This window comes from Gossypium hirsutum, chromosome A03 (genome assembly GCF_007990345.1).
Source record: "Gossypium hirsutum isolate 1008001.06 chromosome A03, Gossypium_hirsutum_v2.1, whole genome shotgun sequence".
Lineage (NCBI taxonomy): Eukaryota > Viridiplantae > Streptophyta > Magnoliopsida > Malvales > Malvaceae > Gossypium > Gossypium hirsutum.
Window position 1 is genome coordinate 9,592,231 of NC_053426.1, and position 19,167 is coordinate 9,611,397.

The window sequence follows — 19,167 nt, forward strand, 5'->3', positions numbered from 1 at the left end:
TAAGTCTTCTTCCATTTTGTTCACTGATATTTGAGGAATTTAACATAAAACATAGCAGTTCCCTTTCCAAATTTGAACCTTTCTTACAAATATCCTTCTTTTTAGTAAACTTTTCACAACCATGAATCTGTATTTTTTTTTTTGCCCAACATTATAAAAATGTTGGTGTTTGTGAAAGTGAAACTATAGCTATGAACTATTAAAGTTGATTAACAGGTAGAAAAACTAACAAAATACGAAGTGATATGCTGAAGAATAATGATCTAAAAACCTGCATTGATCAGAAACTTGTACAGCTTATATACATGCATTAGTAGAGGCTGCCAGCAATATAACTGAAAAGTAACAACTCTAACAGACTTAACTAGTTTGTTGGTTAACAACTAAGCTGAGCAGCTCAATACTCTAATATTCTCCTGGTTTTCTGCCCTTTGTTGATTTGCAGACGCATTAACAAATTGCTTTGGTGTGATTGGCTTTGTAAGAACATCAAACACTTGATTTGATGAGGGAACAAAATTGACTTGCAAAACACCATCAAGAACTTTTTCACGGACAAAATAAAGATCGATCTTCATGTGCTTGACCTTAGCATGGTGTGTAGGATTAGCAACCATCGAAACTGTAAAGGTATTATCACACCACACAACTAGCAATTGATTTACTGACAAACCAATTTTAGACAATAACTGTTTTACCCATAGCACCTCAGAAACACAGTTAAGCTGCGGTACTCAACTTCTAACAATGATATAGACACAATTGCTTGCTTCTTAGAACACCATGCAATAGGATTAGGTCCGAGATACACATAGTATCCTGTTGTTGAATAACGATCTTCAGTGGTGGAGGCCCAGTTAGCATCAAAATAGCAGACCAAATCAAACTAGCTTTTTGTAAAATACCAACCATGATATATGGTGCCACTAGGATACCGTTACACTCATTTGACAACTTTCTAATGAATGTCAAGAGGTGAATTCATATACTAACTAAGTTTATTGACACAATAAGCTAGATCAACTCGTCTAATACATACATATTGAAGTGTCCCAATAATGTTGCGATATAAGTTATTATCTTCGAAAGGGCTGGAATCCAAGGAAGTCAACTTAGGAGTGCCTACCATGGGCATAGGAGTAGGAATGGCTCCAATCATACCTATTTCATGAAGTAACTCAGTAATGTGCTTCTTCTGAGTAAGAAACATCCCGTGAGATGTTTGATGAACCTCAATACTAAGAAAGAAATGAAGATCACCAAGATCTTTGAGCAAGAATTTGTTGTTGAGTTGCTTTATTACCTCATTGATTTCTATATTCGAACTACTGGTAAGGGCTATGTCATCAACATAAGCTATGAGAAGAAGCAAAGTACATAATACATATCAAATAAATAACGAGGGATCAACTTTTGAAGGTTGAAAACTAATCTGGTTAACAAGAAACTTTCTTAGAGTGTGAAGTTAGACTCGAGGTGCCTGTCAAAGCCCATACAACGCCTTATTCAACTTGCAAACAAGACGTTCCCCATTGACACCTTGAACTTCAAATCCAAATGGTTGATCCATGTATATTTCCTTAGACAATGCACTATTAAGGAATGCATTATCGACATCTATCTGCCTCAATGACCATCCAGTTATTATAACAACAATAATAATGGTTTGAATGATATTTGCTCGAACCACTAGATTGAATATATCCGTAAAATCAGACCCAACATGCTAAGAAAACCTTTTAGAAGCCAATTGTGCTTTATATTGTTCCACAGTTCCATCGGGTTTCTTTCCACCTTTAAGAACCACTTGCAGCTTATAGATCGTCATGTTCAAAGAAGAAGACAAAGACCCCAAGTGTTGTTAATGGGAAGAGCCTACAATTCATTATATACAACACCTTGCCAATGAGAATAAGCCATTGCCTAATGAATATGAGGAGCAGAATCTAATAAACAAGTTGCCTTGGTAAGATAGACCTTAGGTTTGAAGACATCACTTTTATTACGAGCGATTATAGAGTAAGTATTAAGTAGGGTTAGTGGTATAGGTGAGAAGAACTAGAAATAAAAATAAGAAGTTAGGAAGGCAAATGAAAAACCCCTAACCCATATCCGCCGCTAGAACAGGATTTTGGATGTAACATCCCGAATTAAGGTCTAGTCAGAATAGTAGTTTTGAGACCACAAATCCAAAGTATAAATAATTAATTTGTGATCATTATGAGGTCTATGATATGAATTCATGCTTGTGTGAAAATTTCATAAAGAAATTTTATGTGTAAAGAGTCCAATTTGACTTTAGGGACTAAATTGAATAAGTTGTAAAATATGTGTTTCTAGAAGCTTTTAGTATGAAATAGCTTTGGATTATTAATTAGAGATCCCTAAATAGCAATTTTTCCAATTTCTATTTTTATGGACAAAAATGTGCATGCATGGTTAAAATTTGAAAGTTTAGTGAAAAAGGCATTTTGGTCATTTGGTTAATAAAAGAATAAAAAGGGAAAAATCAAGAAAAATTTGCTCATCTTCTCCATGCCATAGCCGAAATTCTCAAGCTCTCCATAGCTAGGGTTTTTCAAGATTTCAAGCTTGAAAGTAGGTCAATCCTAGCCCCGTTTTTAATGTTCTTTGCATTTTTAAGATCTTTGAAGCATTATTTAACCATTTCTACCCTTTATTTGAACTAGGGTTTATGTTAAAAATTTTACCATGTGTTTCATGCATGTATTTTGATGATTAATGGAAGAATATGAAGGATTGGTGCTAGATGAACATCTTTTTCTAAGTGATTTTTTCATGAAAACATCAAAAAGGACTTGTTTGTAAAACTTGTAAAAATAGGTCTTAAAAATGTGGTTTTATGAAAAATATGGGCTATTATAAAGGGAATATGAATCATCTAGGCTTAGGTGATAAAGAAATTAGACACGTTTCATTTTACGAGCTTAGGGACAAAAGTGTAAATATGTGAAAGTTTAGGGGCAAAATTATAATTTTGCCAAAATATGATTTATGGATTGATTTGAATAATGTGATAATTAAATAAGTGAAATTTTCTATAATAGATTAAGAAAAACAAAGTCCACACCTAAACCGAGGGAAGAACAAGGTTGTGGACTAAATCAAATAGTAGCTACATTTTTGTACCGAGGTAAGTTTGTTTGTAATTGATACAACATTTTATTATGTATTTAACACTTAATGTTGCATGAATTGTATGTTTGTCTTTGTGAGTATAATTGATGTTGTTTGAAAGATTTGAGGTGATGAAAGCTGGTTGAACCTCAGAAATACTTAGGGTATAAATATCATGACATTGGTTTGATGAGATCCCGTATAAGACCATATCTAGGATATGACATCGGCATCGATGTGAGATCCCATGTAAGACCATGTCTGGGACATGGCTTTGGCATCGTTATGTGATCCCATGTAAGACCATGTCTAGGACATGGCATTGGCATCGATATGAGACATCGTGTAAGACCATAGCTAGGCTATCGGCTTCGATATATGTGATCCCATGTAAGACCATATCTCGGATATGGCATTGGCACCTTACCATGTGTACATGATTTCCTGAGTATCCCTTAGTATTCAAAGTGGTTCAACGGATAGTCCAAGGACTCGTTAAAGGAAAGTCAATGTGTGATTGTGTTGAAAGGGTACAAGTATGTACATCAAGCTTGTAGTTATTGAGATTACGAAATGATAAAACTTTGGTAAGGTGGAAATGAAGGGATTATGATCTTGAGTTCTATTGAACATTATGTAAATCGAATGAGATAGAATATGACTACAATGATTATTGAGGATGAGATGATTTAAATTATGTTATGTATGTGTATGAAAATGCATATTTTTATTGTTTATTAATTACATGCAGGCTTACTAAGCTTTATGCTTACTCCCTCTCTTTTTCCATTTTCTTATAGTATTGCCAAGCTAGTTCGGGGATCAAAGGACGTCGGAGGTTCGCTCACACTATCAATTGGATCTTTTGGGTATAGTTAGTCTCATTATTTTGAGTATGGCATGTATAAGAAACTTGGTTATTTTGTTATGTGTCATATTGGTTAGCCAAATGTGTTGGCTTATAATGGTGTTGCAATTATTTTGTATATGGCCATGAGAGATGGCCCATATTGACTATTGGGTTGTATCCCTAATTAAGTATGCATGCATACAAGTGTGTTTATGCTTTGATGTGGTTGTGGATGATGAGTGTGATGAATAGCATATGTGCTTGATGGATAGTTGTAACCAATAGGGTGACCATATCGATAAATTCATGAATAATTTGAAAATGGATTAATAATGTTGATTGAATATGAAATTGATGTGAAAAGCTTTAAAGAAATATATCAATTTGAGTATGTGTTAAATGCCATTATAGACATAATTTAACCATGAATGTAAATGCTTGAGTATCCAAAAGTGCCATGTTGCACGCCATAAAGTGGGTTTAAGTATGTGAGTGCATAAAGGTGACAAATGGCTTGGAAAATAGCCTAAAATTTGTCCACACGGTTAGGCACACGGGCGTGTGTTTAGGCCGTGTATGACACACGGTCTACCCCCTTGGGCATGTGCTCAGGCTGTGTGACCCCTGCACCCTAGTTCATGCAAATAGAATGCCTAGTAGTAAACACACAGACTGAGACACGACCGTTTGTCTCGGCCATGTGAGAGACACGGCCATAGGACATGGGCGTGTGCCCAGACCGTGTGAAGTCTGCACCTATTTTATGGAAATTTATGAATTTTAATTGCCCACACGGGTGTGACTACATTTTGTGCATGACGTCACAAACAGAGAGCTCCACGGGCAAGGGAAACGGGCGTGTCCTAAGCCACACGGGTATGTGTGAGAACACGACCTAATCACATGAGCGTGTGGCCCTCTAAAAAGTGAAAATTTTTTTAAGTGTTATAAATGTCCCAGAAGTTTGTAGTTTAACCCTGAATCTTTCCCGATATATGTTTTGGGCCTTGTAAGCCCTTATAAGGGACGTTAAGCCTATGTGTGAATGAGCTTAAATTGGAGTGAAATTTTATGGCCCGATTTTGCATGTTTGATTATGTTTAAGTCCGGTAATACCCTATACCCGATTTCAGCGTCGAATACGGGTGAGGGGTGTTACATCGGAGCATTACTAGAATTTACAGATCATTTAACAAAAAATTCACTTCATTTAATATTCATACCTGAAAATAATCAAATTTAATCATAATGTCCCTTATATGAGCCATCAGGGCCCGAAATATTTATCGGGACTAAACCAAAAACTCAGAAAATTTTTTGGAAATATTAATTTTTTTAAAAAAATTTTAACACTGCAGGGATTATTCTGCTGTATGGCCAGGCCGTGTGAGAGACATGCCCGTGTCTTAGGCCGTGTGGCCATTCTGTTTTGCATAAATTAGAAGTTGTAGTGGATCCACAGCCATGTCATTTGGACGTGTGTCACACACGGCTAAGACATACGCTTATGTCTCTGCCTGTGTGGACGAAATAGACCATTTTTCCTATCCTTATTTCTTACCCAACTTGTCATCAAACTAACCAAACATTTTAGAATATCAACATCATAAGGCAAATTGGGCATATACCAAAATATCAAAACTCATATAGGCTAATATTTAATCAAAATAACTTATACATGCCATTATAACCAGAATCAAATTATCCAAAATTACCAATAGAACAGATGGATAGTGTGATATAACTCCGACAAGCTTCCAACCCATTCGAGCTTCCGATAATCGATTCAATGCATCATATAAATAAACATATTACCATTCAATCAATAGCTTGGCACTTGCCTAAGCATCAAACAACAACACTTGTTAGTGTACTTACACATATTTCATATAATTTCAACATTGATATACTTATTTTCTCAACATGTCACACTTGAACTTAATATTCGTCTCAACTTACATAATTTCCTTATATCAACATATCAAAAATAATCATATATGTACATGTCATGATACATATCATTCTCTCACCATGTCATAATACATATCATTCTCCTATCGTTTTTTTGTAATAATATATATCATTCATTTCATTATATCAATATTTCATGTACCATAATTTCCATGTATTTCACATATATTTATTCCGGTAACAGTTCATATCGAACTTAACATAAATCAAATTCCATGTACATATACTTTCCACAGCATGTGTCCATATATCATGTACAAATCATTATATATATTTCGGGCATATACGATAATAATTCATTTCGTATTCATATTGTTTCATATCAAAATTTTACTGTAACACCCCTTACCCAAGTCCGAGGCCGGGGTTGGGCACGAGGCATTATCATACTTAATTACATGCATACAATCGTTTCCAAGTCACCAAGACTTAATCAAATTTAAAGCTCTTTCGAACTTTGTTTAAACTCCTTAATGTGGGCCTACGAAACCTCAAACTTTCATTGGAAACCATCTGGACCCAACTCGGGTCCTTAAACTGACTAAATAAAAATAACTCTTGTAACAGGGCACACGCTCGTGTGGAAGGGCAACACGCCCGTGTGGTCATTATAACATGGTCGTGTTGATGGCCCGTATGACACACACAGCCTAAGCATCTAGGGACACACCCGTGTCCCATGCCCGTGTGAATTAAATTCTAAATTCGAACCTATAGGGGTTTTTCACACTTCCTGACACACGCCCGTGTCTATGGCTCGTGTCCCTCACACGGCCACGACACGCCTATGTCCTAGCTCGTGTCTAAAAATCTTGACATTCTGTTTCTGATGCCAGCATCCAATTTAAGGCATACGGTCGAGGCACACGCCCGTGGCCAGAGGCCGTGTCCTCCACACGACTGAGACACACGGTCGTGTCTCTGCCCGTGTGTTACTACCATGCATACTGACTTAAAATTTTTACGTGCAGGGGACACACGGCTAGACAACACACACATGGGGCTAGCTGTGTGTCACACATGGCCTAGGCACACGCTCGTGTGTCTACCCGTGTGGACAATATAGGGCTATCTACCAAGTTCTTTACCACTCTGAAACACAACATAATAACATCATAGCTAAAGTCTATATACAATTCATGTATTCAACCATACCAACAATTTCTCATTCATGAAAGACTACTTTCCATTCATATAATAACTTTCAATATTAGCAATTTTTCATGGCCTTGTACAAAATGAGTCAAACATTAAAGCAAGCCAACACATTTGACCCAAAACAATATGACACTAAAACAAAATCAAAGGGTCCTATACATGCCATAATAAAAAATAAAAGATCTAACTATGCCAAGTGCTTCGGATGATAGTGTGACTGGCTTCTCCGACGTAGGTAAGGATCCTCGAGCTACTTTGGCGACACTATAAGAAAATGGAAAGGAAAATAGGGTAAGCATAAAGCTTAGTAAGTTGCATGAAAATAAACATCAACTAATCATTATAAAAAAATATACTCATAACTTTTCATAGCTTATTCATGAATACCATAAATAGACGAAGGTACAACTTACTCATCGTCAACCATTACATTTCATATGTCATATATTGAGCCCACATCTCATACATTTCAAATAGGTACCTGTACCACTCATCACATGATCATAACTTTTCTCATATCGATATAAATCATAAATCTTTCGTTGAACCATTTAGAATTCTACCAGATACTCAATAGCCCTAACATGGGTTAAAATGCCGACGCCATGTCTCAAACATGGTCTTACGCTGGCTCTCATCTATCGGTGTCGATGTCATGTCCCAGACAGGTCTTATATTAACATAAAACAAGCTAACGCCATGTCCCAGATAGGTCTTACACTAGCTTGTATATCGCGAGGCCGATGCATGTCCCAGACATGTCTTACACTAGCTTTCGTCTCAATGCCGATGCATGTCTCAGACATGTCTCACACTGGCTTAAATATCTCGAGGCTAATGCATGTCCCAGACATGTCTTACACTGGCTCTTATACTGTGATTGATGCATGTCCCAGACATTTCTTACACTATCACACATATCACCCTTTATCACGGTACAAATATCCAAGTCTATTCCAAATGTTCAACTAAAGTCTTTACTACGTAAATTTCTCGGCATGTATTCTCATATTCAAAATCAAGAAAATTTATGTATATCAACTCAATTACACATCATAAATATATAGTTGCATTATTAACATACAACTTACCTCGGATCACAAAATGTAGGCGACTAGTCGGTTTTAGTCTACTTACTTGGCTTTCCCCCGGTCTAGGTTCGGATGTTGTATTTCTTGATCTAAAATAATAAAAATTCATCCATTTAATCACTAGATAATTTACTCAAGCAACAATTCACATTTTTGGCAAATTAACCATTTTGTTCCTAGACTTTCACAAAATGACCATTTTACCCCTAGACCCAGAAATCGATTTTTATCAAGTTTCCTTATTAGTCAAGCCTAATCGACCATTCATCTCTCTTATTAAAACCCAAAATTTCTAATATTTCACAACATTACTATTTATTTTACAAACTTTACAAAATGGTCCTATTAGAGTTTTTATGAGAGATTCTAGCACAAAAATTGTTTATTTCACAACCATGATTCATTTTCTTCCATAAAATTTCAGAAAAAAATATGAACACTCTTATGGTGAAACCCTATACTTTCAACCATTTTGCAAAATAGTCCCCTCATTTGAAAACTCATGCTATAAGGGTTCTAAAAATACAAAAATCATCAAGAAAGACCATCAAAATCACTTACTTGAGAGGGTTACAAGTCGCTCAAAATTTCAAGCTTTAAAACAACTACAATGGCTGAATTTTCAGTGGAGAAGAAATGGTGAAATTGGATGATATCATCTTTCTTTTATTTTATTTCTTTTTGTTCAAATAAGCCACCAATTTTTTACCTAACATTTGACTACCTTAATTCTTTGTCTCATGGCCGGCCAAGCTATAATATAAGGGTCTATTTGCCCTTTAAAGATCCCCAATTTATGATACATGGCAATTTAACCCCCTTAGCTATCAAATTAAGACTTTTCACTTTATGCAATTTAGTCATTTTTCACAATTAAGCCCACAAACACTAAAATTACTTCACCAAATTTTTCATGCACTAATATAAACATGCTATAACTCTAAAATAATAATAAAATAATTTTTTCGACTTCGGGTTGGTGGTCTCAAAATCACCGTTCCGACTAAGCCCAAAATCGAGCTGTTACATTTACCCATTAAATCAATTAAAATATCGATGATTACACGGGTAGTACACTCAAGGTGTACAAATCTATAATCATAGATGAACATATTCATCAAAAAAATTCCATATTCATATAGCATTATTTCATACTTCTATATATCATGTATCATCATTTTCATGTATTTCAAGAATATTCGAGATATAAATTCATTTAAACTCATATTTCTCATTTCGAGAGTTTATATCCGTTGAATTATTGAAATTTCGATGGGTACTCCAGTAGTACACACAAAGTGTACAAATCATTAACCCGTCAATTCCTTTTCAGAGGTATCCATTAGGGCACTTATTCCGAGCCACATATCATACAGCAGGATTACCAGTCCAGGCTAAATCCTGTCTGTAACATATGCTCTAAGAGCTTTGTCAAGATTACCAGTCCAGGCTAAATCCTTTCAGTGGCAAATACAAGCTTAAATCTAGATTACCAACCCAGGCTAAATCTAGTCAATTAGGATTATCAGTTCAGGTTAAATCCTAATTGAAACATTTGCTCATGAAAGCTCAATTAGAATTACCAGTCCAGACTAAATTCTAATTGAATCATATGCTCAAGAGACTTATATATGGATTACCCATCCGGGCTAAATCCATTATGCAACACATGCAATTCCACCAGGGAAATCACCTTTATCTATCGAAATCCAATATTCACACGAAATTTAATCCTTTTCAATTATTTCCGATCATGTGTTCACTTCTTGCATTCATATCATTCATATTATATGAATGTACTAATATTTCACATTCAACCCAATACAACATACAATTTAACATATTTTCATACTCAATTAAGTTGCACAAACTTACCTGACTAAATTGCAAAAAATACCAAGATTTAGGGGTATTTTGGAAATTTTTCATTTTTTCCCAATTTTCATTCAATCTTGATTTGAATTAATAATTTCATTCAATTTATTAATTTAGACAATAAAATAATTTATTTCCTTCAATTTGGTCATTTTGATATTTTTACAAAATTACCCCTAAAGTTTTACTTTTATTCAATTTAGTCTCTAAGCCTAAAACATGCAAATTATCCATTTTTAATATAAACCCTTTCTAGCTAAATATTCATATATTTATTTTCCTCCTCCTCCTCTCTATTCCACATCCTTAATATACATAATTCCACTATTTACTTATATTATTAACACCCCTAACCCGTATCCGTCGCCAAAATAGGGTTTCGGAGTATTACTAAGATTTACAGATCATTTAACAAAAATTTCACTTCATATAATATTCACACCTAAAATCAATCAAATTTAATCATAATGCCCCTTATGTGAGCGATCAAGACCCTAAATATTTATCAGGACTAAACCAGAAACTCATAAATATTTTCAAAAATATTTAAAAGTTTTCAACACTGCAGAGATCACACGGACGTGTCATCTGGCTGTGTGTCACACATGGCTGAGACATACACCCGTGTCTCTACCCGTGTGGATGAAATAGGTCATTTTCCCTAGCCTCATTTCTTGCCCAACTTGTCATCAAATTAAGCAAACATTTTAGAACATCAACATTATAAAGCAAATTATGCATACCAAAATACCAAAACACATATAGGCGAATATTTAATCAAAATAACCTATACATGCTATTATAACCAGAATCAGATTATCCAAAAGTACCAATAGAACCAAGGAATAGTGTGATATAGCTTCGACAAGCTTCCAACTCATTCGAGCTTCCGATAATTGGTTCAATGCATCGTATAAATAAACATATTACCATTCAATCAATAGCTTGGCACTTGCCTAAGCATCAAACAACAACATTTGTTATTGTACTTACACATATTTCATATAAATTCAACATTGATATACTTATTTTCTCGACATGTCACACTTGAGTTTAATATTCATCTTAACTTACATAATTTCCTTGTATCAAAATATTAAAGATAATCATATATGTACATGTCATGATACATATCATTCTCTTACCGTTTCTTCATAAACATATATCATTCATTTCATTATATCAATATTCCATGTACCATAATTTCCATGTATTTCATGTATATTTATTCCAGTAATAGTTCATATCGAACTTAACATTAATCAAATTCCATATACATATACTTTCCACACCATGTGTCCATATAACATTTACAAATCATTATATATATTTCAGGCATATACGGGTAATAATTCATTTTATACTCATATTGTTTCATATTAGAATTTTACCCATTAAATCAATTAAAGTATCGATGATTACACTGGTAGTACACTCAATGTGTACAAATCTATAATCATAGATGAACATATTCATCAAACAAATTCCATGTTCATATAACATTATTTCATACTTCTATATATCATGTATCATCATTTTCATGTATTTCAGGAATATTCGAGAATAAATTCATTTGAGGGGTTAAAGTGTAAATATAAAAAAGTTGAAGGACCAATAGTACAAATATTTTAAGGGTGGAATGATCTAGAAACTAAGGGAAACGGATAAATTAGGACCAAATTGAATAGGTGAAGAATTATGAGGGACTAAATTGTAATTTTACCAAATTAAGTGATGACTCAAAGATGGAATTTTAAAAGATCATGAAGGGAAAAATGGCCAATTAGAAAGAGAGAGAAATCTAGAAGGTAATGATAATGTTGAAAGTATTTTAGATTAATTAAATAAAAATTAGTTTATAAATATTTTGATTTGATTTTTAAATGATATTTTATTATTTTATTATTATTTTATTTAGTATATATAAGGAATGAAAGATGAAGAATCATCATCATCTTCTCATGCTTTCCAACATATGAAGAGAAAAGAAAGAAATAAACTTTCTTTTCTTTACAATTTGGTCCTTTCCCAAAAATCCACCATTTTTACTTAGAAATCAAAAGAATTTCCATAGCTACCAAGAGGGAAAAATATTAAGGAAACTATGGAGACTTATAATATCAAGTTAGATTTAAGAAATAGAAGTTGGAGGAGAGAGAAAATCAAGTTAAATATTGAAATCAATAGGATAAGGCAAGAATATCAAGATTTCAATATATTTTTAAGTTTGATATTGTTGAAAAAGCATGGAAATGATGTTAATGTAGAGTTTTCTTATATAAGATTTTATATTCTTGATATGTTAGTGAAGGAAAATAAGAGAAAGTGATGAGAAATATTGTAGAGAAAGGAAATAAAGGTGTTACAAACTTGGTAATTAACATTTTGCACTAAAACAGTTTTGGACAGTAACAGTAGTCTAACTTTGAAAATTCACCAAAAATTTTGGAAATCAAATTAGAGGATGAATAAAATATTAAATTAAATATTTAAATTTTGTGAGACAAGGTTAGAATGATTTTGGGTTCCCTTGTTCTGACTTTGGAAAATCATTAAAATTTGTATAAAAGTATATGGGGTTTTAAATTTATATTTTTAAATTATTAATAAGTCTATTTTCAATAGAAACAAACAGGAACATCATCCAAATCCCGTACTAAGAGATAATTAATTTTTAGTGAAGAAAGGTCAAAGCTGTCAAACAGCAGAACATGGAAACATTTGAAGATTTACTATACTTATTGGCTAAACTATAAATTCTGAAAATTGTATGGTAGAAATATATGTGAGTCTAGTTTCTAAAAAATCAAGCAATCTTGATTTAGAATTCTGTAGCTTAAGATATAAATAATTTAGTGACTATAACTGAAATGGACAACTTGATATGAACATATAAGTAAATAGTGGAATAAGAATGTGAAATGGAGAGGAGGAAGAAAAATATATATATATGAATATTCATCTAGAATGAGTTTATATTAAAAATGGCTATTTTGTATGTTTTAGGCTTAGAGACTAAATTGAATAAAAGTAAAACTTTAGGGGGCAATTTTGTAAAAATGTCAAAAATGACCAAATTGAAGGAAATGAATTGTTTGTTTTCTAAATTAATAAATTGAATGAAATTATTAATTTAGATCAAGATCGGGTGAAAATCGGGAAAAATGAAAAATTACCAAAATGCCCCTAAAACTTGGTATTTTTGCAATTTAGTCAGGTAAGTTCGTGTAACTTAATTGAGCATGTAAATATGTTAAGATTGAATGTTGTATTAGTTAGAATGTGGAATATTAGTAAATGTATATAATATGAATGCAAGAAATGAACACATGCTCGAAAATATTTGAAAAGGGTTAAATTCTGTATGAATATTGGATTTCGATGGATAAAGGTGACTTCCCAAATGGAGTGAGGTCCTGTATTTGTTGCAGAATGGATTTAGCTCGGAAGAGTAATCCTATTGACCTCATTATTGAAAGGATTCAGCCCAGACAGGTAATCCTAATTGAGCCTTTGAGCATATGTTAAAGTCTGGATTTAACCTAAGCTGGTAATCCAGATTAAACTCTTTAGAGTATTTGTCACAGAAAGGATTTAGCCTGGACTGGTAATCTTGACAAAGCTCTTAGAGCATATGTTACAGACAGGATTTAGCCTGGACTAGTAATCCTGTTGTATGATATGTGGCTCGAGAATGTGCGTTACAGGCAGGATTTAGCTTGGACTGGTAATCCTGCTGTATGATATGTGGCTCAAAAATGTGCTCTCAGAATAAGTGCCCTAATAGGTACCTCTGAAAAGGAATTGACGGGTTAATGATTTGTGATACAGAAAGATATTATCTTTGATACAGTAAAATAAGGAAATAAAGTGACAAAAAGGGAAATTTTGAGTTATGACAACATTGGGAAGTATATTATGATATATTAATTCAAGAATGGACTAAATTGTAAAAGTGAGAAAAGTTTTGTTGTCTAAAAGTAAATACTCAACTTAAAGGGTTAAAGTGTAAATATAAAAAAGTTGAAGGACTAATAGTGCAAATATTTTAAGGGTGGAATGATCTAGAAATTAAGGAAAATGGATAAATTAGGACCAAATTGAATAGGTGAAGAATTATGAGGGACTAAATTGTAAAAAAAGTAAAACTTTCTTTCTTTCTTTCTCTCTTCTTCTTACGTTGTTGCATGGGAAAGATGATGATGATTCTTCATCTTTCTTTCCTTATATATACTAAATAAAATAATAATAAAATAATAAAATATCATTTAAAAATCAAATCAAAATATTTATAAACTAATATTTATTTATTTAAGGCATAATTGTAAAAAAAGCCCTCAAGCTTTGGGGGCTTTGGATATATGCCCTAACCTTTTTTTTTTTGAAATCAGCCCTTAACATAACGGATTTTTCAAACATCAACCCAGTTGAAACGATAAACGTCAGCTGAACGTTAGTCAATAGCCGGTCAAAAATTTTGGTCTACATGGCGTTGCTGTTGACCGATGACGTGGCTCATATTAAAATAAATAAGCTGATGTGGCAAAAAATTAAACAAATTTAATAATCATAAAACCAAAAAAAAAACCCGAAATACCCAAACCCCTAAAATTATTTTCCCAAATTCTAAAATCCTCAAATCGTGAAATTCCCTAAATCCCTAACCTCCGAAATCTTTCATTAAATCCCTAACAATCTTCAAGTCCTTAAATCTTCAAATACCTAAATCCATAGCATTCCGAAATCTTTTTGAAATCCCTAAAATTTTTACGAATCAAATCGTTGAATCTCTAAAACTATTAGGAACGAAATTGTGAAATCCCTTAGAACCAAATTGTGAAATTTTTAATCTTTCCAGAAATTTTTATTTTTCTTCCTTGTTGTCTGAAATCATGGATTCACATAGTTCGAATAGTCAGCCTAAAGGTTGGGTAACGCATGGTTCGAAGAAAAAATCGTCATATGCAAATGTTGTTACTTCATCACGAAAGGAGTATGCCTACGATGGACCAACAGTAAAATGTCACTGCAATAAGTTAGCTCCAAGAGACACTTCATGGAGCGATTTAAATCCGGGGAGGAGGTTTTATGGTTGTTCAGATTTTCGGGTAAGTAAAGAATTTTTATTTGCAAATTGAGCTTGAGCTCAATTTTGATGATTTCATAGATCTCAGTATTTGTTTTGTTTTTATTTTGGATTATTAATGTAACACCCCTAACCTGAATCCGAACGCCGGATTAAGGCTAAGAGGTATTACCGAACTAAACATTTAATTATCTCAGTCACAGTGTCAATAAACATAAACAGAGATCGAGCTGAAATACATACTGATATTTAAGTTATACGCCATTTTCGTATGGCCAAAATATTTACAATTTCAAAACATAGTTATCATCAGCCTAACCTATACATGTCATATCGAGTCCAAAATATAATTCTACCAAAAAGATAGATAGTGTGATGAACTGCTGACGATCCCTGAGTCGGTGGCCAAAATCAACAATCTATAAAACAGAGAAATAAAGAACAGAGTAAGCTTTCAAAGCTTAGTAAGTTTTAAGCATCACAAACAATTAAAGACTTATCGAACATCGAAACATTCATTCACACTTAAGTATCATTCTTTAGTACTAATAATTCACAAAAAACATTGACTGAATGTACATGAGTACATAAAGAAATTTTAACAATAATTCATATACAAATATACCATGACCGATTAAATCATTCTCATATTCACAAATATAACCATCAATCATATTTATATATATATTCTTCTTTGATGCTAATGATTCACTTCGAAATCAATTCACCGATGAGTAAGTAATACGTACCTGAACATTTTAAATGTATAGTACTTACTCGACGATGGTTTACTACGAACATTCAATATCGTAATCTTACTTAACTTACTGGCATTAAGCCTGTTAGGTCTTCGGACTTGAAACCAATTACCAGCACAAGCCTGCGGGAATTTAAACCCGGTATAATACCAGCTCGAAGCCTGCGGGACTTTAGCCCGGACATATTTCCAGCACGTAGCCTGCGGACCTTAAGTCCGGATATAATTCCAGCACATAGCCTGCGGACCCTAAGTCCGGATATAATTCCAGCACATAGCCTGCGGACCCTAAGTCCGGATATACATCACTGAATGCCATGCATACTTATTCGCAAGAAAATTCAATTCACATAACATCTCACAATCATAGTTCATTTATTCCATTCGAATAATAGCATAACATGGGCACCATTCATATAACTTTTGGCTCAATAACATACATAAGAATATATTCCATTTACTTTCCAAGCTTAACTTCTAATGTCTATTCGGCTTTAAGCCTTAAACATAAATTATTTGTCACTCAACTATATTCAAATAGAATCAATAGATCGCAGTACAGTTATCATACACATATCAAGACATTATCAATTACGTACTAAATGTGACTATTCAAAACTTACCTCGGATATACTTGAACGGTTGCGGAAAGGCTACTCAATTACTTTCTCTTTTCCCCTATCCAACTTCGACCCTCTTTGCTCTTGAGCTTAAATTCAAAAATTTTAAACTAGTCATTATTCGACTATTCAAGCATTTCTTCAGAAATATAATATATATATTCGACTTTCACACACATAGATCATAGTAAGTTTATAAGAAAACATTAAGCAACTCATTAACAAATTTTTATCAATGATTACCACATAATCACAAATTCACAATAAGCTGTCTTCCTGAGCAACAGTCACCAAATTATTTATAACTGGAGCTACAAAACTCCAAATCAATTGCCGTAAAATTTCCCTGAAAATAGACTCATATATATTTTATCCATAAAATTTTAAGAATTTTTTGTTTGGCCAATCAATACCAGATTTTTCTTAAAGTTTCCCCCTGTTTCACTGTTTGACTAATCTGACCACCCTTTATTACGAATCAAATTTCTAATTGTACAGAAGTCAAAATATGTTCTCGTTGATTTCATTTGAAACTAGACTCATTAAGCTTTAATTAAATAGTTTATTCATCTTCTAACTCCACTCTCACAATTTATGGTGATTTTCCAAAATCACTTTACAGCTGCTGTCCCGTTCAGATTTATTACAATATACTAAATCACAACTCTTTGCATTCATATTATTAACCAAATATAGTTATGCAACCAAAACACAAATCATACATACCTTGTAATATGCATATCAAAATAACTCCAACCATGATCAGATATAACCGAATTTAAACATGAAAATTAAGCCATTTTCGAACTCCTATACTAAATCAATACATACCAAAAGCTAATTTTTACATATCCGCCAACTCGAACCTAAAACCATAACCGAATACTCAAGTACATATTATCTATTCTATTATTACAATTTATGCACATGTGGCTAAAACAAATTGAACCATTTTGAACACAAATATCAACTAAAAATACAACCATTTCCATATGTATATTTTACTCATGCAAAGACCATAACCGAATCAACCATAGATACCACCCAAATCATCAATTATTTTTTTTTAACACACCTAACTACTCAAAATCAACCTTTCATACACTCATATCTAATATCATAGGTAATGCCAAATGTTCAAATTCAACTAAATTTAAAGATTTAACCTTCATCATTTTAATTAATCACTACCTATTCTTCAAAACTTCAAATATAAGGTAATTAACACATATACTCATTTTATTTTATTCCCACCATGACCGAAAGCTCAAATTCTCCCAAAACTCAAAATTTTAACATGGGTTGAAATAAGAACTTGATAACTAACTTAAAAACAACTAAAATTTTAAGAACTAATAAAAATTCTTACCTTGATTTAAGCCTATGGTAACCGAATGAAGTTTTCTCCCTTTTCCTCTCTTACATTTCGGCCAAGAAGAACAAAGGTGAAGCTTTGTTTTCATCACCCATTTTCTTTTTATTAATTCATTACTAAATTAAAATTATAAAGCCACTATAATTAAATAATACATATATTCTATATAACATATCATCATTGCCGGCCACTACCTAAATAAAATGAATATTTGACATGCAAGTCCATCCTCTTTGTCACATGCATTAATAGGCCACTTAAGATTAACCTATCACATTTCAGAATTTTCTCACATAAGTCCTATTTAATAATTTCACATACAATTGACCAAATTAAAACATGAAACTTTCACACGTGCATGTACACATACAGTAAGCATAGATTATAATGGTTAATTATTTTTATGACTCGGTTTTGTGGTCCCGAAACCACTTTCTGACTAGGGCCAAATTAGGGCTGTCACAATTTCAATTTGGCTAAATTGGGATTTGTTTGTAGGACAGTGGTTGTGATTTCTTCAAGTGGTACGATGGGAAAATGTGTGACCGTGCGACTGAGTTACTGCGTCAATTGCGTGATAGTGAACGAAATCTTTTGAAGGATAATTTAGCACTTAGAAAGAATGCTATGGATTTGGTTGCATTTGATGGTAACCATAATGGTGGCAGTAGTGCTGTTGACGTTGAGGTTGAAGGAGGTAGATCAATTTGTGGTGTTGAAGGAGAAGTAGCATTAAGGAAAAAAATGTTGACCATGAAGCAAAAAATTAAAGTTATCAAGAAAGAGAAGTCATTGTATAAGATGTTATTTTCTTGCTCTATGTTATGTATTGTATGCATCACCATAGGTTTCTTTTTTGGTAGTACTGGTAAGAGGCATATGCAACTAGTAGTTGCAAATGTTGATTAAAAAATATTAGTTGTTTTTTATGTAATTTAACATTATGCTTGGAAGTAATGACCAATATTTGTTGTTTATGCCTAATTTAATTTAGCTTAATAAATAATGCAGTGACAATAAACATAAAACTAAAAGGAAAAATTTGATCATTTAAGCATATGATTTGGATAAATGTACTTTACAATTTCGATAAGTGTACTTTACAAAAGCATATGATTAGTCTATACAACATTCACCCTATACACCATCAACGCTATACCAACCAAAAACCAAAATGTGAGTGAGCTATACATAAACCAAAATGAAAACCAACATATTGGTTTTTAATACAACAAAATAACATTCA

At 32.9% G+C, this 19,167-nt stretch overlaps 1 long non-coding RNA gene across 1 annotated transcript; it reads right to left on the minus strand.

Annotated features, from left to right (window-relative positions):
- Positions 1-7,229: 7,229 nt before the first annotated feature.
- Positions 7,230-8,864, minus strand: LOC121224564 (uncharacterized). The gene is made up of 3 exons (XR_005922154.1): positions 8,770-8,864; positions 8,209-8,297; positions 7,230-7,381 (listed from the first exon to the last, which is right to left on the minus strand). It is a non-coding gene; the product is annotated as an uncharacterized lncRNA (long non-coding RNA).
- Positions 8,865-19,167: the final 10,303 nt, after the last annotated feature.